The sequence below is a fragment of the Lissotriton helveticus genome, chromosome 2_2 (genome assembly GCF_964261635.1).
Source record: "Lissotriton helveticus chromosome 2_2, aLisHel1.1, whole genome shotgun sequence".
NCBI classification, from domain to species: Eukaryota; Metazoa; Chordata; class Amphibia; order Caudata; family Salamandridae; genus Lissotriton; species Lissotriton helveticus.
Genome location: NC_136060.1, coordinates 73,637,289 through 73,657,140, shown reverse-complemented (window position 1 = coordinate 73,657,140; position 19,852 = coordinate 73,637,289).

Here is a 19,852-nt window from a genome sequence, read left to right as displayed (position 1 = left end):
AGACCTGGACCTAGGTTGGGGCCGGGTTTGACAGTGAGTAGGGCGCTAGGACTGAGCCCCTTCAGTATCGCTTTTTCTACAGACAGCCATACTGGGCTATAGTCCGGTTGGGAGGATATCCAGTAAGACCCCTGTTTTGCTAAGAAGGCTATTTGGTATGTTTTAAAATCCGCCAGATTAACTCCTCCCAATTTCTTATCCAGTCGAAGTTTTTTTAAGCTAATTCTCGCTTTTTTGCCTTGCCATAGAAAAGCCGAGATGTGTTTATCTACTTTAGCATGGAATTCTTTGGAGAGGACGAGTGGGAGCATCGTGACGAGGTAGTTAACCATGGGGGATATCATCATTTTTATAGTTTCAATACGGCCCCACCAGGTGATGAAACGGGGTGACCAACCGTCCAGCAGATTTTTGATTTTGTTCAGGATTTTGTTTTCGTTATGTTTAAGGGTACTCAATAACTCATCCGTGAATTCGATTCCCAAATATTTAATCACTCCTGTTTGCCAGAGAAGGCCGGAGTCGCCCAGCACCTCTTTCGAAGTGTGGACATTTAGAGGTTTTACTTCGGATTTATCCCTATTTAATTTGTATCCGGAGAGGGAGGAGTATCTGTCTATCGAGGTCATTAGGGCAGCAATGGAGGTAGTAGGGTTTTCGGTCGCAATCAAGATATCGTCTGCATATGCAGCTAACTTGACTCGCGTGTCCCCAAAGGAGATACCCGCGATGTCTCTGTTAATTTTGATGTCTGTAATGAGGGGCTCAAGGGCTAGGAGAAAGAGTGCTGGTGAGAGAGGGCAGCCCTGTCTTGTACCTTGGTAGAGACGGAACGGTTCCGAGAGGGTGCCGTTTATAGCAATCCTGGCCGAAGGTGCCGAATAGAGGGCCATCACCATCTTGGTATAGGTATCGCCCAGGTTGAAGGCGTACATACACTGGCGCAGAAAGGACCATGAAACCTTGTCAAATGCCTTTTCCGCGTCCAAGGTTATTGCTACCATTGGCGCGGAAGAGGATTTTGCCTTTTCTAGGATGTGGCATAGTAGTCTTGTGTGGTCGTTGGACGACCTGTTCTTTAGGAAGCCAACTTGCGAGGGGCTAATTACTTTGTGGAGAATGGAGTTTAGTCTGCTCGCCAAGATTTTAGCATAAATCTTGCAGTCCAGATTTATCAAGGATATGGGACGGTAATTTTTAGTGAGTAGTGGGTCCTTCCCCTCTTTTGGTAGTACTATTATTGTGGCTTCGCTCATTGATGGAGAAACACCGCCTTTATCTGCAGTGGAGTTAAAGAGTTTTAGGAGTGGGGGGCTAATTTGGTCCGCAAAGGCCTTAAAAAAGGGTGCAGTGAAGCCGTCTGGGCCGGGGGCTTTATTGTTCTTCAGGGTGTAAATCGCTGTTTTGATTTCCGAACCAGAGATTGGGGAGTCCAGATGGGATCTGTCAGTTTCCGAAATGTTCGGGAGGTGGAGTGAAGAGAGGTAATCAGCGCAGGCAGTTTCATCTAGTACTTTGTCATTTTTGTAAAGGTCTTCATAGAATTTTTTAAAAGTGTCAAGGATGTTAGACTGTTTGGTGTGTGTGACGTTGCCTGAGTCTTTAATGGACGATATGGTAGTCAGTTTCTGTTTGTGTTTGAGATAGGAGGCCAGCAGTTTCCCTGCTTTGTTGCCCTCGCACAGTTTCAGGGCCTTGAATCGGTTAACCCATACCCCCGCCCGTTTGCTGGTGATGGTGTTATATTCATATTTTTTCTTGGTCAAAGTATCAAAGACGGTAGAGTCAAGCGGGTTGGATTTGTGTTGGGTTTCTAGTGTGATAATCTGCTGCTCTAGAGCTACTAGCTCTTCATTGAGTGTCTTGTTTACCCTTGCCCTGATTGTGATGATAGTCCCGCGGATTGTGGCCTTCAGAGCATCCCACAGGGTGGTAGGTGTAGTGTCGGGGGTGTCATTTAAAGAGAGATAATCCTCAATGGCCTCTGATATTAATAATTTGTTCGCGGGGTCTGTAAGTGTCTCGTCATTGAATCGCCATCTCCTTGGTGGTAAAATCGATCTGGAACCAGCCAGTTTGGTTCTGATACATGCGTAATCAGAGACTAGTTTGGGGGCTATCTCTGTTTCCTCTATAAGGTGAGTGAAGGGGCTTGAAACTAATATGAAGTCGATACGTGAATAGGAATTGTGAGGTGCAGAATAAAACGTGTAATCCCTACCGTCTGGATTTTGTAGGCGCCACGAGTCTTTCAGGTGGTATCTGTCACATATGCGAAGGAGGGCGTCATGTGAGCGGGAGGGGTGGAAGGCACATTTGGATTGCCTATCGAGGATCGGGTCCAGGGGGAGATTAAAGTCACCTCCCACTATCAACAGGTCATCCGTAGGGATAGATTCTAGGGAGCGGGAGACCGATTCCCAGAAATCTGGGTCGTCTGCGTTTGGGCCGTAGATATTTAGAACATGAATGGGGTCATCCTCCCTGAGAAGATTAGTAATGGAAAGCCGGCCTACTTCGTCGTGGGAGTGTGAGATTAGAGTGAGGTTTGCTTTTTTCGCTAAGATGGTAATAACCCCTCCTTTTTTGTGGGAAGCTGGTGAGGACAGGATGTGCGACGCCCAATGAATATTGAGGAAACGTAGGTCTTCTTCGGACAATTTGGATTCTTGCAGCAAAATAATGTCACCCTTTGACTTGGTGATATAATCAAGAATTTTCCTCCTTTTTACTGGGTGGTTTAGGCCCTTAACATTGAGAGAGACTATTGTGAGGTCGTCGGCCAACGAGTTTATCTTAGCCATTGGGGATGAAGAACGTCGTTGAGATAGTGCGCTGTGATCTAAGGCAGGCAGAGGATAAAACCCCCGGCTGCACAACATGTGGGACAATGTGTGGACGCATGGTGGACTGTAGAAAAATACAATTGACATTTGTGACATAGGTAACCTTAAGAACAAAACAGCATAGAACGTACAGAAAGGACCTTAGGGCTCTTTGGACCCTTTCAGCTCCATTTTCTCCCCTTCCTACCCCCCCCCCCTTCTTCCCACCCCCACCCTCTGTCCCTCCCCCCCTCCCCCCAAAAACGTACATCGGGAGTGCGACGGCAGACCCGTGCAAGGCGGAATTAAGGGATACATATAAGATAATTAGAAGCTTCCAATCTTAAAATAAAACACTGTAGGAATAAAGCTTGAGAAATGTACATATGTCAACTAGTACAACCATCCCTGACGGTGAGCTGAGAGGCCCTCGAACTTAACCGTGAGCATGGGCGGAATGAATAACTCTATAAAACCATTAAATCTATACTCTAGAATTCAAAACATTGTAACTGTCCTGTGATGGTGAGCACATAGGAGCATTTTCTGAGCTATAAGGAACAATATTATTACTTCAAAGTTACCTCCTTCTATCTGGGCACAGACCAATTTGCAAAACTAGTTTGTAGAAGAATCAACGTAGCCTATAACATGAAGAAGCAACGTACGTGAGAAGATCACGTAAGGATACCTGTGGAGACATGTGGAGACCTGTAACCGCAAGTTAATGACTAGCACCATTAAAGCACGACAAATCCATTAACTCTATAATCTAGAAATCCAAAACATTGTAACTGTAATAGGAGCATTTTCTGAGCAATAAAGAACAATATTAGTACATCAAAGTTACCTCCTTCTATCTGGGCACAAACCGAATTGCAAAAACTAGTTTGTAGAGGAATCAACGTAGCCTATACCATGAAGTTGCAACATACGTGAGTAGAACACGTAATAATAATAATGCATGGGGCACAAGGCCTACTGACATTACAGATGAGGATACATGTGGAGACATGTGGAGACCTGAAACCGCAAGTTAATGACTAGTACCATTAAAGCACGGCAATGACACTTTACACTTGAGCTCAAAGATTGAGAATGAGCCTGACTGCGTGTGAGAACATATGATATCAAGTCTTCCTCTTGTTCGAGAGGCCTAACGCTAGGTCCATTTCTTGTTCCTGACGATCTTCCAGAAGAGCTGCAAGGACTTTGGGGTCTGTGAAGTATCTCGGATGGCCGTTGACGACGATCCTGAATTTCGCCGGTCCAGCAAAAGAAAAAGGGATGCTTTTGGATCTTAGCCTGTCTCTGAGCTCCAGGAACCCTTTGCGGATTGATACCGTGTCTCTAGAGTAGTCTTGTGTGAAGATGATTCTATGGCCTTCCCATGTGATGGAGTGGTTTCTTCTCGCGAATTGGAGGATCATCTCTACGTGTTGAAATCTAAGTGGTTTGCAGATCAGTGGTCTGGGGCCATTGGAGTTCTTGGTAGTGAAGGTGGGGATCCTGTGTGCCCTATCCAGTTCAAGGCCGTGTGGGAAGGTCAATTTGGTTATCATGGGAATCCATGATTCGAGGAAAGCCACGCAGGAATCCGCATCTTTTTCGGAATTCTCTGGCACACCAAAGATCTTGATGTTGCCTCTTCTGTTCCTGTCCTCCAACTCTGCATTGTGACGCTTCATCTCTTCCGTGATCTTTTCTAGACTTTTGATTTTGGCGACTGATTGTTTCGATATGTCCTCCACGTCGCTTATTCGTTGCTCAGCTGCGCCCAAGCCAATATTAATCACATTTATATCTGCTCTGATTGCAGTGAGCTCCAGTTGCATCGAGTCGGTGTTGGTTTTGGTAGATTTGGAAAGTTCATGTAGATCTGCCATCTTTCTTAGGATCATTTCTATATTGGCTGCCATGTCGGCCTTACTTTTGATGGGTGAGTCCAACAGACTTCCAGGCTTTACTTTTTTAGGGTTATTCCTGTCCTCTATATTTGCCATTGTTGCCTGGTTTGAGATCGCCCTCGTTGAGAGCCTGCTCGACTTAATCGCTGTAGAAGGGCTCCGCTTGTTGTCGAGGCCGGGCACCTACGTGCTAAGAGATGGCAGTGGAATCACTGATGCTGATCACTGATCGCGTTTGTGGGGAGCCAGCCAGATCTTAGATACTGTAGGACAGGACCAAATTCCAAAGGATGTATGACCCTGGGAAATGGCTATTGGATTGCGGATGAGCAGGGTGCAGAGACCGAACAGTGCCTGTTAGCGGGGTTGTGCTGCTCTTGTAGATCGTGGAAGTAGAACTCCTCCTAGGTTGTTAGTGCTGCCTGTGGCTATGTGGTCGGACAGGAAACCCCACGTGGGTTTAATGATATGGGCTCAGACACTGGCCACCATCGACAGAAGTGGCGAGGCAGGTAGGGCTGCACATACCTTCATTGGCAGTAGGTTAGGTCAACAGATGGCTGAGGATGGCAGCAGATTGGCTTGTGGAGGGCCCTGAAGCTCATCGAGGGTCTGTGGGCACATTCCTCGTGCACTGAAAATCAGGAAGAGCAGGGTGTAGAAGCCGAACAGTACATAGTAGTGAGGTGTGCTGCACCTGTACACATGGGTATGGATTTCCTCTTCGGGCTTAGTGCTTCCCTGTGGTAATAAGGTAGACTTGTGGTAGACCTGTGGCAATGAGGCTGGATATTGATCCCCACATGGGTTTAACCATGGGCTTAATCATATAGGCACAGGCTCAGACAATTATAGGTAATTGTGGCAGGTAGGGTAGCACTTGTTTACTCTTGAAAGGGGCTTAAGGCACAGTTGTGGCAGCGGATGTCGGTGGATGGGATAATGAGGGGCCCAGAAGCTCACCGTGGGTCGGTGTGTGTTCTCCTCGTGAGTATCGCTGCTGGCGCCGCCGCCATTTTAGGGTCAGGCGCGTGGAGCTGGTGTGAATCAATGCTGCCGGTCACTCACCTCCTTCCGACGACATTCAACCACTGGCCGTGGTTTATCCAGGGCTGTGTGACCTGTAATGCCGGTGGGGGGTCGTAGAAGCCAGCGATAGTACCTTCGGTACACTCGAGGGTCAGGCGCTGTGGTTGTGACAGGGCGCCGCCATTTTGCGCAGAGTCCGGGCGAGGGTCGCGCGATCGACCGAAGGCCAGCAAAAGTCCCTAGAAGGTGCTCATGGCCCGGAATCAGGGCATCGGAGTGTGCTGCGAGGGTCCAGTTACCGGATCCTAGGATTTGGGCTGATTTGCGCCGCTGGAAGCAATGGAAGCACCGAGCTCGCTCTCCCTTTTCCGCGGAGCACTCGGTTCAGGCGGCCATTCCTCCTGCCGTCCAAGCCACGCCCCCCGACAAGGAATGTTTATAATATGAGTGAGGCTCTTACCCTTCTCAACTAATAATCCAATTTGCTACATTGGTTGGATAAACAAGACATAACAATATCCTAGATTATTTTTCAAGCATAGTTCGTATGTTAGGGAAAAGCGAAAAAAATAATAAAGATTAAACAAAGCCCATCAATGGCATAGAAACATAGCTGAAATTAATACAAGAGGGTTTAAAAACACATGACAGAACCTCTAAATTGAATGGAAACTACAATACAGCAAGCTACATGCACAGGTTACAATTATAAAATACACGCTTCAAGTTCATGTTAGATCTAGTGGTAAAACATTAAAACCAATATGTACTCTACATTAGGCTGTATATTTATTTACGATTATGGACTGAAATGCCTGTATGCTAGAAAAAATAAATGGTGAAGCAAAGTTTAGGTTTACCCTATTAAGAGTAGGGAACTGCTGAATGACCACTGGCCAGTCAATGGAGGCAACCCATTTGCCACATGGTTACTAACATTAATACATACAGAGGCCCATCCTTTTTAGGGCAGTTGCAAGCAGGGAAAAGAAAAAAATACTCCTGGGAATGGGTAACATTCCTTGTAAGGTCAGGGTGAGAGAATGGTTTTATTCACTTTGGAAGTTTGTGGAAAACAAAAATAAATTTAGAGTGGTCAAGAAAGCACAGCATTCACTGTAGTGAATGACAGATGGACTTTTGGCTTAGAAATCCTCGGAAGGCAGGCTGGAATCGAGATTCGCTGCTTTACTGGAACCAAGCTTTACCTGGGTGATGAGCCCGAACTAGGGAGAAACCGACCCTGCCTTGCTGATGCGCTACTTCAGGGAGGACCTGGCCTGGCAGTTCATGCCGGACTGTTCTCATTGGAGCAGGGTCAAGACTGATTTGCATATGAGTGGGTCCAAATCTAGGTGGCATGGTGTGTAAAATGATGGATTGGGTTGAGGCCCGAGTAATACCCAGTGGCTGAGATGATTTCAAGCATACCATCACTTTTATGTATACTTTAGTTTTGGAAACTCGGATTATGGCAGGTGGTCGTGGTCCTCTGCCAGGAGAAGTTGGGAGGCGAAAGCAGAGGCTGACCACATAACACTAGCTCAGCCTCGAACTTACAGAGAAGGACAATACTTAAGGCGAGAATGAATTCTATATCGTGCAAGATATTTAAGGAAGAAAACTTGAGGAATGCATTTCATAGTGTCATATAGCTACTGTATATCTTTATAATGTGTTAAGTTAGCATAGGCTCATTAAATGTTTAAACGCCATTTTTCCTTTTGCTGCTTCTGCACACGACACTTAATTGTTGATTTAGCTTTCAACCTAGTAGTTCGTTGTGGTTTACATGAGAATAATATGTTATTACTCTGATATCAGCTTTGCTTAACCCCTTCCATGCTCATGACGGAACGGTTCCGTCATCAGCGTCGGTGCTCCGGTGCTGATGACGGAACATTTCCGTCATGAGTCAATGTGATTTATGACCCTTCAGCACTGCAGCGAAATTCGCGCAGCACTGAAGGGGTTAATAAACTATGTCTGTACAGAGAGTGCTGAAGCTTCAGGAACAACACGATACTGAATTGTTATAAGGTCTGATCTTCGCGCCTTCATAGACATAACATAAGTGCAGCTTCTGCCAACTTTGGGCTTGAGGCGGGTTTTTATATTGCTTTGCTTGAGGCACAAAAACACACTTGATGCTGTTCGCATGCAGAGAGAGCTGGTGTATGCTGATGTGATCCCTTCATGCTAGGACACTGAGGTATGGGCCCGCCCTAATTCAACCCAAAGAGACCTTCTTAGCTATTAATATAATGTGTGTTAGGGAGGGTGAGAAATAAGTGTTAACTCTTATTCACTACAGCATGTTAGCATGCTGTCACCGTTTGCTTTCTATGGACTAGTAACTATGCTGGTAACTTTGCTTCTGATAATATGTTTACTTGTATTATCTAAGATACTGCGCCTGAGAAGACGGCATTAGTAAATAAACATTTCAAATGCTCACGTGTTCTTCTTTACTCCATGTTCTGGTTTGAAATGATTGTATAACGAAAGAGTGCTCATGTGTTCCACGTAACCTGAGGTATTGTAAGCTCATGTTCTGGTTTGTCTAAACATTGGGAGTTTGTTATGACCAATGAGACACTGTAGCTAGCTCGGTAAGGGGTTTGTTGGGTACTAAGGTGAGTTTTGGGTCACCCTAATTCGCTGAGGTTCCAATCCTCTGTGCACAGTTCTGTGGGAGAACAGAAACCCTGCTACATGGCGCCCGTACTTTGGTGGTCTTATATCATGACACTCGAGTAGTATATCGTTCAAACCTTAACCCCTTCACTATCGTTTCCGGAAAACGGTGGTGTCGGTGAAACCTACCTATTTTTGTAATAGGTCTTTTTCAAGCTTGATTCTATCTAAAACGGTTTCCTCGAATTACTACCCAGTTGTGCTACAAAGTTTTCTTTGTTATTCAGTAGTTCCGGTGATATCATGGCTGTGGCCATTGCGCAGCATAGTCGCATTGCGGTGCGCAACCATTTACAAACTTACCAAGTCCCTTTGGAAGGCATGGCTGTGATTTTGGTGGTGTGTGCAGATCCGGCGTACCCTTTCGAGCTGTTTTACTCGTGGGTCACATTTCCGGAGGTGGACGCGAATTCTCAGGTGTTCCTCCACTACACTCCATCCGCTGTACCGGCTGAGTACACGCCGTACAGGGCACTGGAAATACCTATTGATCATTGGCAGCATCGCGTTTGGTTTGATGGCGCCCTACCCCACTCTTTGTCTGCTGCGAGGTTAGGTCAGCTCTCCATTCCAGGTACAAATTGGCCTGCTTTGGGTGGATTTACCCCGCACCCGAATCACGGCGCTTGTCCCCTGGCGGATATTCGTAGACTACATGTGGTCTCGATTGCTGTGATTCGTGCATTAGTGCAATACATTGGTCGACATCTCCCGGGAGGTCCCCCGGGGGGTCCGGCCGTTCAAACGGAACGTGGTGGTTTACGGCTCAATCCGGTTATGGTCAATTCGGTTTTTGGTCAACGCCCCGATAAAGATGATTTTCCTTTTTGGCTGGCCGAGAAATTTGACCAACTGGAAGCCGTGTTTCCGAATTCTACTCCTGCTGATAAACATAGAATGTTGACGATTACTTTACCAAAGGATATCACTCCCGAGCTCGTTGACTGTGAGAGTTGGGGTAAAACTTTTGCAGCTGTTTATGCAAGGTGTTTCGGCACCCCATCTATGGCTGTACTGCCTACGATCATAAATCGTGTTCAGGATGATCACGGTCCAGAGGCAGCGGTTGAATTGGGTATGCGCCTGTGTGGTTCTTTTGAGATTGTAAGTGATCTCATACTCGCCAACATCAAAGGAGATGCGGTGAACTTCCAGGTGTTTAATGCTTTGGCTGCGTTACCCGATGCCGAAAAGCCCCGCCAGTTGGCGAAGATTGTGGTGGCCGCTTATAAAACAATCGGTCGCACAAGTAAGGGTTTGAAGTACTTCGCAGTTAAGGAGAAGAATCAACCACAAGTGCAATCTGCTGCGGCAGATGTACAACCCAGGTCCAAAAAACAAAATTGGCCTCAGAAACAGAAACAGGGGAAGCAACAGCAGCAGACTCAGGATTCTTATCCTGCGCCACAGATTCCTGCGCCGGCTGAGAAAGTTTATGATTTGCGCGACCGCGCGATGATTAAATCACCTGATCGATTTCAGGTTTCTGATCAACGCTCTCCTTGTTCCTTTCAGGACTCATCGGCCCCGAAGACCGGTGGAGGAGGAGGCGGGAGGGGACGTGGTGGCCAACAAGGACGTGGCCAGCCCCGCCAGACAGAAGGCACAGGGAAGCAGGAGGATTCTACGCCAAAGAGACCGCAGTTTGCAAAAAAGAAAGTCGCAGCCTTAACTGCGCATCGATATGCCACAGATAGTGAGAACGCGGCTTCGGAATCTGACGTGGGCTCTGACCTTGCTGGACAGCGCGGCGGAGATTACCATAGTGAGAGAGGCGCTGCGTCCACTACTGAAGGTGACAGCGACTGATGTCTACGTTGTAATAGAAACAGCCGATACGAGACTTGCTCCCCCTGAAAGACTTTATGAAATTGTCCTGTTAATTGAAGGTGACATACAACGTACCGTTAAAGGAGTATTTTGGGAAAATCTTTCTTCTACGTATGACATTTTGCTTTCGGAGGCTGACTGGCCCCCACCTTTTGTGCTCGCGGCGCCGCGAGGGGAGGAGGTGATTCTCCCCAGTTTCACGAACACTGTCTCGAAAGAGCATGCGCAGCATTTTGCAGAAGAGTGGGCTCGGGCTCTCGCACCGGCTCTGTACCGTAACCAGTGTGGTTGGGATAAATTGTCCCCTTGCCACGAAATTCCGTTGCGGTCTCAGCCGCAGCCTCAACCTCAATATCCCCTTCGGCGTGAAGCAAAATCTTCCGTCGCGGAAATCCTTGAACAATTAGAATATCAGGGAGTTATTGAAACGTGTGTGTCACCGATGAATAATCCTCTTTTTACTGTGACCAAACCTGACGGATCATATCGTTTGGTATTGGATTACCGGCATTTAAACTTGCATTGCCGTAACTGTGCAGTACAGAATACTCACGGCTCTGCCCTGGTGGATAGTCTTGTGCGGAAGCGTTTTAAAACAACGCTTGACATTTCCAACGGTTTTTATGCCCATAGTTTGGATGGCTTAAGCTCCCAATGGACCAGTTTTACGTGCGCTGGGGTCCAAAAACAATTCCGGCGTCTCCCAATGGGCTATAAGAATAGTCCTGGTATTTTTACCGAACGCATTGTCTCTCTTTTGGAGAGAATCGACCCAGATGCTTGCTCGTACATGGATGACATATCTCACAGGCGACGAAATTTGGGAGCATCTGTGTCGTGTCAATTCGATTATTTGTACCTTTGCAGATATGGGTTACAAATTTAACTTTGCAAAATCGCACATTGCTGAGTACACAGTGTTGTTCCTGGGCTAAGAGCTCAACAATGAAGGTAGCGGTTTGGCTCCTCACTTCTTGGAGAAATGCGCCCAGTTGCGCGCTCCAACAACTCTGAAAAAATTACAGTCATTACTGGGCTTTTTAAATTTCGGGAGGACATACATTCCGGAATATGCCCAGCGTATCAAGCCTTTGTATGCATTGATACAACCTACTTTTTCAAAATCATGCTGGCTGCCTGAGCACTCAGCCATCTTGCAGTCCTTGCAGGCTGATCTGCTCGCTTCTAAATTTTTACTGACTCGTGATAACCACACCAACCTTGTGATAAGAATAATTCCGGGGACGGTGGGTTTCACGTACCTCACTTTTAATGAAGGAGACACAGTACCTATTGCTTACAAGTCACACTTGTACACTTCGGCTGAAATGCGGTTTCCCACTGTGGAAAAGGTTTTAACAGCTGTGCAGATGGCTATTCTTAAAGAACGAGCTCTGTCACAGGGGAAACGCATGTTGGTTGTTACACCCTGTCCTCATTTGGAGGCAGTCACGAAAGCCAGTGTACCTAATTCTAAAGCTTTGCACCCTCGGTGGATTCAGTGGGCTGCGTCCTTGACGTCCACAGATGTCACGTTTATTTTTGACGCCTCTTTGCGGTCGCAAGAGTACTTGCAGTATGAGTTTGTTCATCCTGCTCCTCTAGCAATGCGACCTTTGGAGGACTTCCATTGTATCATTTACACTGATGGTTCGGCGCAGGTTGCGCATGGCTCTAAACATGCCTACGTTTCCGCATGCGCCATTGTGGTCGGTGCTATGTTGAACGATGAGTTCATCTCCAGGGAAGTGCACACGTTGCCACTGGGTGATTGTACCGCACAATTGGCAGAGCTTCGTGCACTCTTACTAGCGTTGGAGTACGCAGATCCTAGTGTTACTACTCTTATTGTGAGTGATTCTTTCTACTGTGTCCAGTCTTACAATGAAAATTTGTTCTTTTGGATTCAGAATGATTTTCGTGATTCCAAGGGTAGCACAATAAAACACAAGATGATCTGGGTTTGAGTGGCAGAGCTTAAAGCTCATTTGCCGCTTGTTTTTGTAATTCATACTCTCGGCCATCAGTGTCTAGGAGTTCACGCTGTCGGTAACTCGCTTGCTGATGATGCAGCGAAATTAGCGGTGTCTACATACTTAGTTGCAGCAGTTACACGGTCCAAAAGTAAGATTGATAGTGATATCTTGGCAGCAATTGCTGCCACTGAGAAGGGAAGTAAACATCCTACGGGGTTCCCTTCGAAGTACACATACCACTTAAGTCCCGAAAAGGTTCCTTTTGTGAAAATTCCTGAAGTTGGAGAACGCTTGATTCCCAACTCGGATCGCAGGGCTGACTTGATTACGGCAGCTCATGAAGGTGTGGCGTCTGCGCATGCAGGCGTCTCAGCCACTGTAACTCAATTACAACAACCTTTCTGGTGGCGGGGACTGTACACACAGACGCGTGATTATGTCCTTCTTTGTGACATTTGCCAGCAGATTAAACCTTCGACTGCTGCGCGTCCGCCACAGACACAGTTGTACATTTCTAATAAACCACTAGGTTGTGTTTATTTAGATCACTGCGGTCCTTTTTCGTCTGATACTGCTTATAAGTACATCTTAGTTGCAGTTGATTCATGCACACGCTTTGTGTGGGTCTGGCCCCATCGCAGCGCTGATTCACGGACTGTCAGAGATTTGCGCGTCTTTGTAGGGATTTTTGCCTGTGGTACCTTCCATTCGGATCAGGGTCCGGCTTTCGCCTCTAAGGCGTATAAGGATGCCATGAATTCGATGGGGGTCCAAGTCAAGTTTTCGTCTCCCTACAGACCTGAGGGTAACAGTGTAGTGGAGCGAATGAACCGTGATTTAAAGCAATCTTTGACAGCTCGAGTTATAGGCACTGGCAGAAACTGGCTAGCCCACCTCTATGGCGTGCAGCGTGCTCTTAATAATCTCCCTAGAAGGTCTCTGGGTGGGCGGACCCCATACGAAATGCTCTTTGGCATCAAGATGTACGTCCCTGACCATGACGGTCTAGACTGTGTGGTTCGCGCCACTTCCTTTGACGCAGATGAACATTGCAATGTTTTACAGAATCTACAAAAGACCAGAGACAGTCTTGCGAAGGAACATTTGCCCTCCACGTCGGATGTTGCGTTGCAGATCCCGGTAGTCGGCTGGCTACCCCAAGTTGGAGAACTGGTTCGGGAGAAGATCGATAACAAGAAAGAGTTTGGTCCTTCCTATCGAGCTCCGGTTCCAGTACTTGGAGTGAAGGGCACAAGAACAGTCATTTTACCACCACTTCCTGGTCGTAAGGAAAACAGGTTTATCTCAATTGACAATGTCAAGATACACAGAGTGGCCGATTCTTCTTAGCATGACACCGGCTGTTTCCTGTCCTTCCATTGTGAGAAATTCAGTTTTGCCCACTGCTTCTAATCGAGAAACTGAGGTGGCCATCGAATTACCTGCACTTTCCAGTCCTTTAAGTACTTTGCCCGGTACAGACCATGATGAATTAGACTATGCTTACCCCACTGACTTGTCCATGACTGACCTGCAAGCACGTTTGGCCACAGAATCCAGATTTTCCTTTGACACTGTTTCCAATGGCTCAAAGAAACCCTCACGTTTTGCAGTTTATGCCAGCTTATTTAAAAAACATTTTTTAATTCCCCCTTGGACATACATTTGGCTGGTGCTTTTTTCGATTTACCTTTTTATGTCGATTGGGTTTGTGTTTTATTTCTTCCGCTTGGTAAATGGACACTGTGTCGAGGAAAGAACATGCATTCGACATCTCAATGGAACATTGGCCCCCCTGTCCTCATCGCATTCTGCACAAAGACTGAGAAGAGACTTGACTTTTGTTAACATCACTGCTTGGCCTGTCCTTGATGGGATAGTGTGGGATGCCGTTAGATTACAAATTCATGGGCCTACTGAGGTTGTTAATGTCCCTAATGTGCTTAGAGTTAATATGGGGGATGTGGTGAAACAAAACATACGTTCTGATGATTGGGATGTTCAGGCCGTAGAGTCTTTGTTTTCTGATTTGAAATACTATGCTGCCTTTGATGCTGAGGATTTATACTACGAATCTGCTAATTAAGGTGATTTGTTTTGCTTTCAACATTTTGGCAATCACTTCTTGCATAAAACAACATCCAGAAGGAATACTGTAAATTACACACAATGGGAACATTGCCCAGCTCCTGTACAAGGCAGTTCTAGTACTTTTTTGAAAAAGTACACATACTTTACTGACTTCAATCAATCTAATCCCGAGTCCTTTTATTTTAAAATGACACAGAAGCCTATGTCCAAGGTTAGACTTACCGATACTAAATTATTGTATTCGAAGTCCTTTCTAGATCAACTGGCTGTTGGCGGCTATGAATTATGGAAGGAAGCTATTGACCTAAAATCTGTTTGGGGTTCGAAAGTCTGGCAGGTACAAAGCACTGAGTCTTTGCACAGTGCATGTCTCATCCCGAACCAAATGTTGTTTTTGAATTCCACTATTTCACAGACAACGTGCTTTGGATTGGCTACTTCTAAAAAACTAAATTTTCCTATCATCCCGGAGTTAGAGGAATATTCTGGCTGGAGTAATTATACTCAATTTTCGATTAGGGACTTGCAGACCCTATTGCTGAATTCATCCTTTAACATTTCCAGTATAGACCCTAGAGGTTGGCTGGTGTGGCACAGGAGTGCTGATTCGTGCCAGCACCGTTTTCTGGGTTTGTCTGATGGCTTTACACAGGTCAGACCTGATCCACGTTTTGAAACTGAACATTTTGTCACAACTTACTCTATCGGTAAATTGTGTCAGAGTTGGTTGAAACATTCTAAATTGTCTGCAGTTAAATTACATTTTGCAAAGCTGAATGATGATGTTGATTTAAATGATTTCGCAAAAGGCCCGGCTAGTGGTAGATCAAAACGATGGATATATGCTATTTACAATGAAATCTGGAAGACCTCACAGATTGAGGCAGCGACACGACTTAGGGCTATAGATCAAGCAAATCTAGAGAAAGTGCTTGCTGTAGTTGACAATAGTATTAACACGCTTTCTTCCCGCATTTACACTTTAGATAACATTGTGTCTTCTGTAGTGGATATTGTGCATGATGAAGTTTCTGTGTTGTACCATGGTCAGAATCAGTTACGTTCTATCATGCAATTTGCATGGACCCTTCAAACGTTAAAATCTGGCAAGGTGCCATGGACCTACATGAATGTTTCTTCTCTCTTTGCCCCCTTTAATTTAACTGACAAACAACGCTTGCTTTCTATGCGAGATGCTTCTTTTTCAATGTTACATATTGAGCGATTGGAGTCCTTGCCTTTTTCGGTGGCGGAGGCCTCGGCTGCAGCGTGGCTTATCCACGGATTAATAACTTTACCCTTTGCTTTGTATAAATTTACAAATTGTATGAAATATGTTGCTATAGGTCGCTATGCGCCTTTACGTGGTGCATTTCTCCATGAAGTATGGTCCCTTCCTTACACTTATAGATGTTTGAAAGACGGCCAGGAAGTTTATCTGAATGGGGAGGAATGTACAGAAACTCCAGATCACTCATTAATGTGTAGGCACATACAATTACACGGTTCTTGCAACCAGGACAGACCGAACTTAGCATGTGTTTTGAAAGGAACTCCTGTCCCAGCAATCACCCCGACTTTTACCTTATTGGGGAACGGAAGTTATTTACTTTTAAATAATGAAGATTGTTGCGGGTTAATTAAAGGTGTAGCTTATGTGGTAACCGTAAGTGAACGTGTCGTTTGCTGCAGAAATGTCCTGTACCCACCCACACATGAAAATATGGAGGTTTCCATTTGGCCACACATCCCAACCTTGAAAGCACAGTTCAACGGCATGAGCAGACTGAGGGCTCTATTGTCCCAGAAAGAAGTGGCCTTGAGTTCGGCTCGGGAAACTTTTGTGCTTCACATAGCTAACACCCGGACGGAGGTTCAGGCCCTTTTAAATACTGATTTACCGTTGCATTTTGGCGAAATGATACATTCTATCTTTAACGCGTCCTCCACAACTGGGCTGGCGCATTTTTTCCAAAACAGTTAGCAGCGGCCTTGTGACTTCATTTGAAAAAATATTTGGAGTGATCCCTAGTTTCTTTCATTCCATCTTTTCGAGTCTGTTTGGTGGATTCCCGGTTTTACTGGCACTAGTTGCAGGCGTCCTAATTGTTCTTTGCTTCCTTAAATATGGATGCCCAACATGTGGAAGAACCCGCCCAGCCCCTGTTGCCGCTGTTTCGCACCCGGATGCTTGAATATTTTGGCACACTGCCGTTGGCGATTTTGAGCACGGCATATGGTTTATCGTTCCGATTTTCCTACTTCACCTGTGTCCAGCCTGTATTTCACTGCCTGAGCTGTGATTTTGATTGGGCCATTGATTTGTGTCTCTGCGGACCGGTTTCTCCTGACGTCGATTTTAATCAGCTGATGAGTCCTATCACTACTCACGAGTTGGTTTGTTCTGACGAACGGGTTATGGCCTTTGCAGCGATGCATGGACTAATGGGTCCCTGGGACGTATTCACAGCAGCACATGAATTCTTGGAACTGAGCTTTCTTGAGAACCCACCGAGTTGTCCTCTGATGGTAATAGAGGCACCGATACTTGAGGAACACGTATGTTCTTTTCCGCGTTTGAATTGGATGGCTGAACTGTTTTCGGATGAAGACGGTGATTTCATGCTTGAGGCTGTTGCTGCATATTTTGCTTATACGGTCTTGTCTTAAACACTTTTCCATGGCCTAAATCCTGCCACTTGACTTTCAGCGTACATATTTTTGCGATTTTTAGTACACTGATTTTTTCCCAGACCTATTGACTCGAGCAAAATGTTCAAATTTTTTTTACAGTACATTCATGGCTCACAGTTCTTGAACTCTGCTTTCATGAAGTTGCCCTTATCTTATCTTATCCGTCCTCGGATCATGGGGGGGGGTGTCATATAGCTACTGTATATCTTTATAATGTGTTAAGTTAGCATAGGCTCATTAAATGTTTAAACGCCATTTTTCCTTTTGCTGCTTCTGCACACGACACTTAATTGTTGATTTAGCTTTCAACCTAGTAGTTCGTTGTGGTTTACATGAGAATAATATGTTATTACTCTGATATCAGCTTTGCTTAATAAACTATGTCTGTACAGAGAGTGCTGAAGCTTCAGGAACAACACGATACTGAATTGTTATGAGGTCTGATCTTCGCGCCTTCATAGACATAACATAAGTGCAGCTTCTGCCAACTTTGGGCTTGAGGCGGGTTTTTATATTGCTTTGCTTGAGGCACAAAAACACACTTGATGCTGTTCGCATGCAGAGAGAGCTGGTGTATGCTGATGTGATCCCTTCATGCTAGGACACTGCGGTATGGGCCCGCCCTAATTCAACCCAAAGAGACCTTCTTAGCTATTAATATAATATGTGCGTTAGGGAGGGTGAGAAATAAGTGTTGTTAACTCTTATTCATTACAGCATGTTAGCATGCTGTCACCGTTTGCTTTCTATGGACTAGTAACTATGCTGGTAACTTTGCTTCTGATAATATGTTTACTTGTATTATCTAAGATACTGCGCCTGAGAAGACGGCATTAGTAAATAAACATTTCAAATGCTCACGTGTTCTTCTTTACTCCATGTTCTGGTTTGAAATGATTGTATAACGAAAGAGTGCTCATGTGTTCCACGTAACCTGAGGTATTGTAAGCTCATGTTCTGGTTTGTCTAAACATTGGGAGTTTGTTATGACCAATGAGACACTGTAGCTAGCTCGGTAAGGGGTTTGTTGGGTACTAAGGTGAGTTTTGGGTCACCCTAATTCGCTGAGGTTCCAATCCTCTGTGCACAATTCTGTGGGAGAACAGAAACCCTGCTACAATAGTCCAACGCAGAATGCGCTGGAAATTTGAACCTGTTTTTTATGGAAAACAATGTCTCATCGGCCCAACAGATGTAGAAGAAAGGGATGACTGGTAAAACAACATCTGATCCATGGATAATTTTGGTGACTACTGGAAACAAGAGCTTGGCTGTCACTTAGAGACAGATACTGGAAGGCCACCCATTTCTCCACTGCAAAAAGGTGCGCTAAAAAGTATTTAACTGAGGGAGAGAACGCCAAAAAAGGAAAAAGAAAACCGTTAAGATCATCTACATAGCTGCATGAAGAATATCCGAAGGAAGTGATGTCACCTGCCTGAGAAATGATGAAATCAATGAAAAGAGTATTCGGTCAGTAGGTTATCAGGGATCATTTTTTAGGTCTCGCCTATGCAGCGCGCATGCGCTACTTGGGCAAAAAGACCTTTTGCAATCGCTTTGGCTTTTCAGCCAAAAACGCACACGTTCCATTGCCTTCAATAGCAACGCGTGCATGTGTGGCGATTCACTGGCGGGAGCGCGCGGCGCCATATGGTAGCAATTATCGCTCCTGGTGCTGCTTGCTCTCGCAAGTGAAACGCTTTCACTCGCCCCTCCACCTGCTGCCTCCTTTTAGCGCGAGGAACCCACCTGTCTTTCATGTCTCGTCAAACGCCTACTAGCAAGTTGTTTGCACCAAGTAATTTGAGTTGTGTCTCCGGGTTTATTCTGCCAAAACTGAGTTTGTTACATATAATGTCTGAGACGTGGGCTGTGAATGTTTCTCCGGCAGTGTTCCTCTGCAGCTTTGCTTTGGAAAGTTGTCTTAGATAAAACTGATAGCATTCTCATCAGGAACCATGTCTGTTTGGCCTTATCGAGAACATTCTTAAATCAAAAATTAACCTTGTCAACTTGTGTTATGCTGCTTGCCCGGGCCTTGGGGCACGAGCTGTGCTGGTGGCAAGGACCGGATTTATGGTGTCTTTGCACGTGATAATCTTGTGGCGTAACCGCCCCTTCTGATAGACAGCTGTTGCCAACAATTAAAATTGTTGCATGACAAACAAAAAATAGCGCCTCCCAGATACTTTTCTCTTGTCCACCCATTCCGTCTAACAGCTTTCATAGGGCTGAAGTGCAGGGCCCCTGGGGGCTGCAGCAGCACCCCAGCTTTGATGCGGACAGGTGGGAGAGAGCGGCGGTGATGCCATCCCCGAACCCCTGTCCTATCGCCCCAGCTGCCCTTGCGCCAGCAGCGGCCCCCCGCTTCCAGTAGGAGAGCTCTTCGGGCCAATAGGAATGCCCCCGCTGTAGTAACCTTCTGAATGTCACACGTACCCTGAGATTTGCGTGGACGTGGTGGGCCCGGCGCTCGGGTTTCTGGCGTGTTCACTCTTGAGTGGGAGAAGCGCTGTCCTGTCATACTTCATTGGAGCTGCACTCACACCAGGGCCCGGAGCCGATACGGAGGCCGAGAAGGGGACCTGTGCACCATGTCCAGGGTGTGGAGCGAGGAGTACCACTGGCAGCACATCCTCGGGTCAGTTCGGGGTCTTGGGGTGCAACGGGCTGGGGGAGGGAGGGAGCGAGGACAAACCTTGCAAAAGTTGGCATTTACTTTCTGTTAATAGGGTATGTCAAGCGCCTTTCGTGTATCGCAGCACTATGGTACAACAGACTCATTCCCTTTGACTGGCAT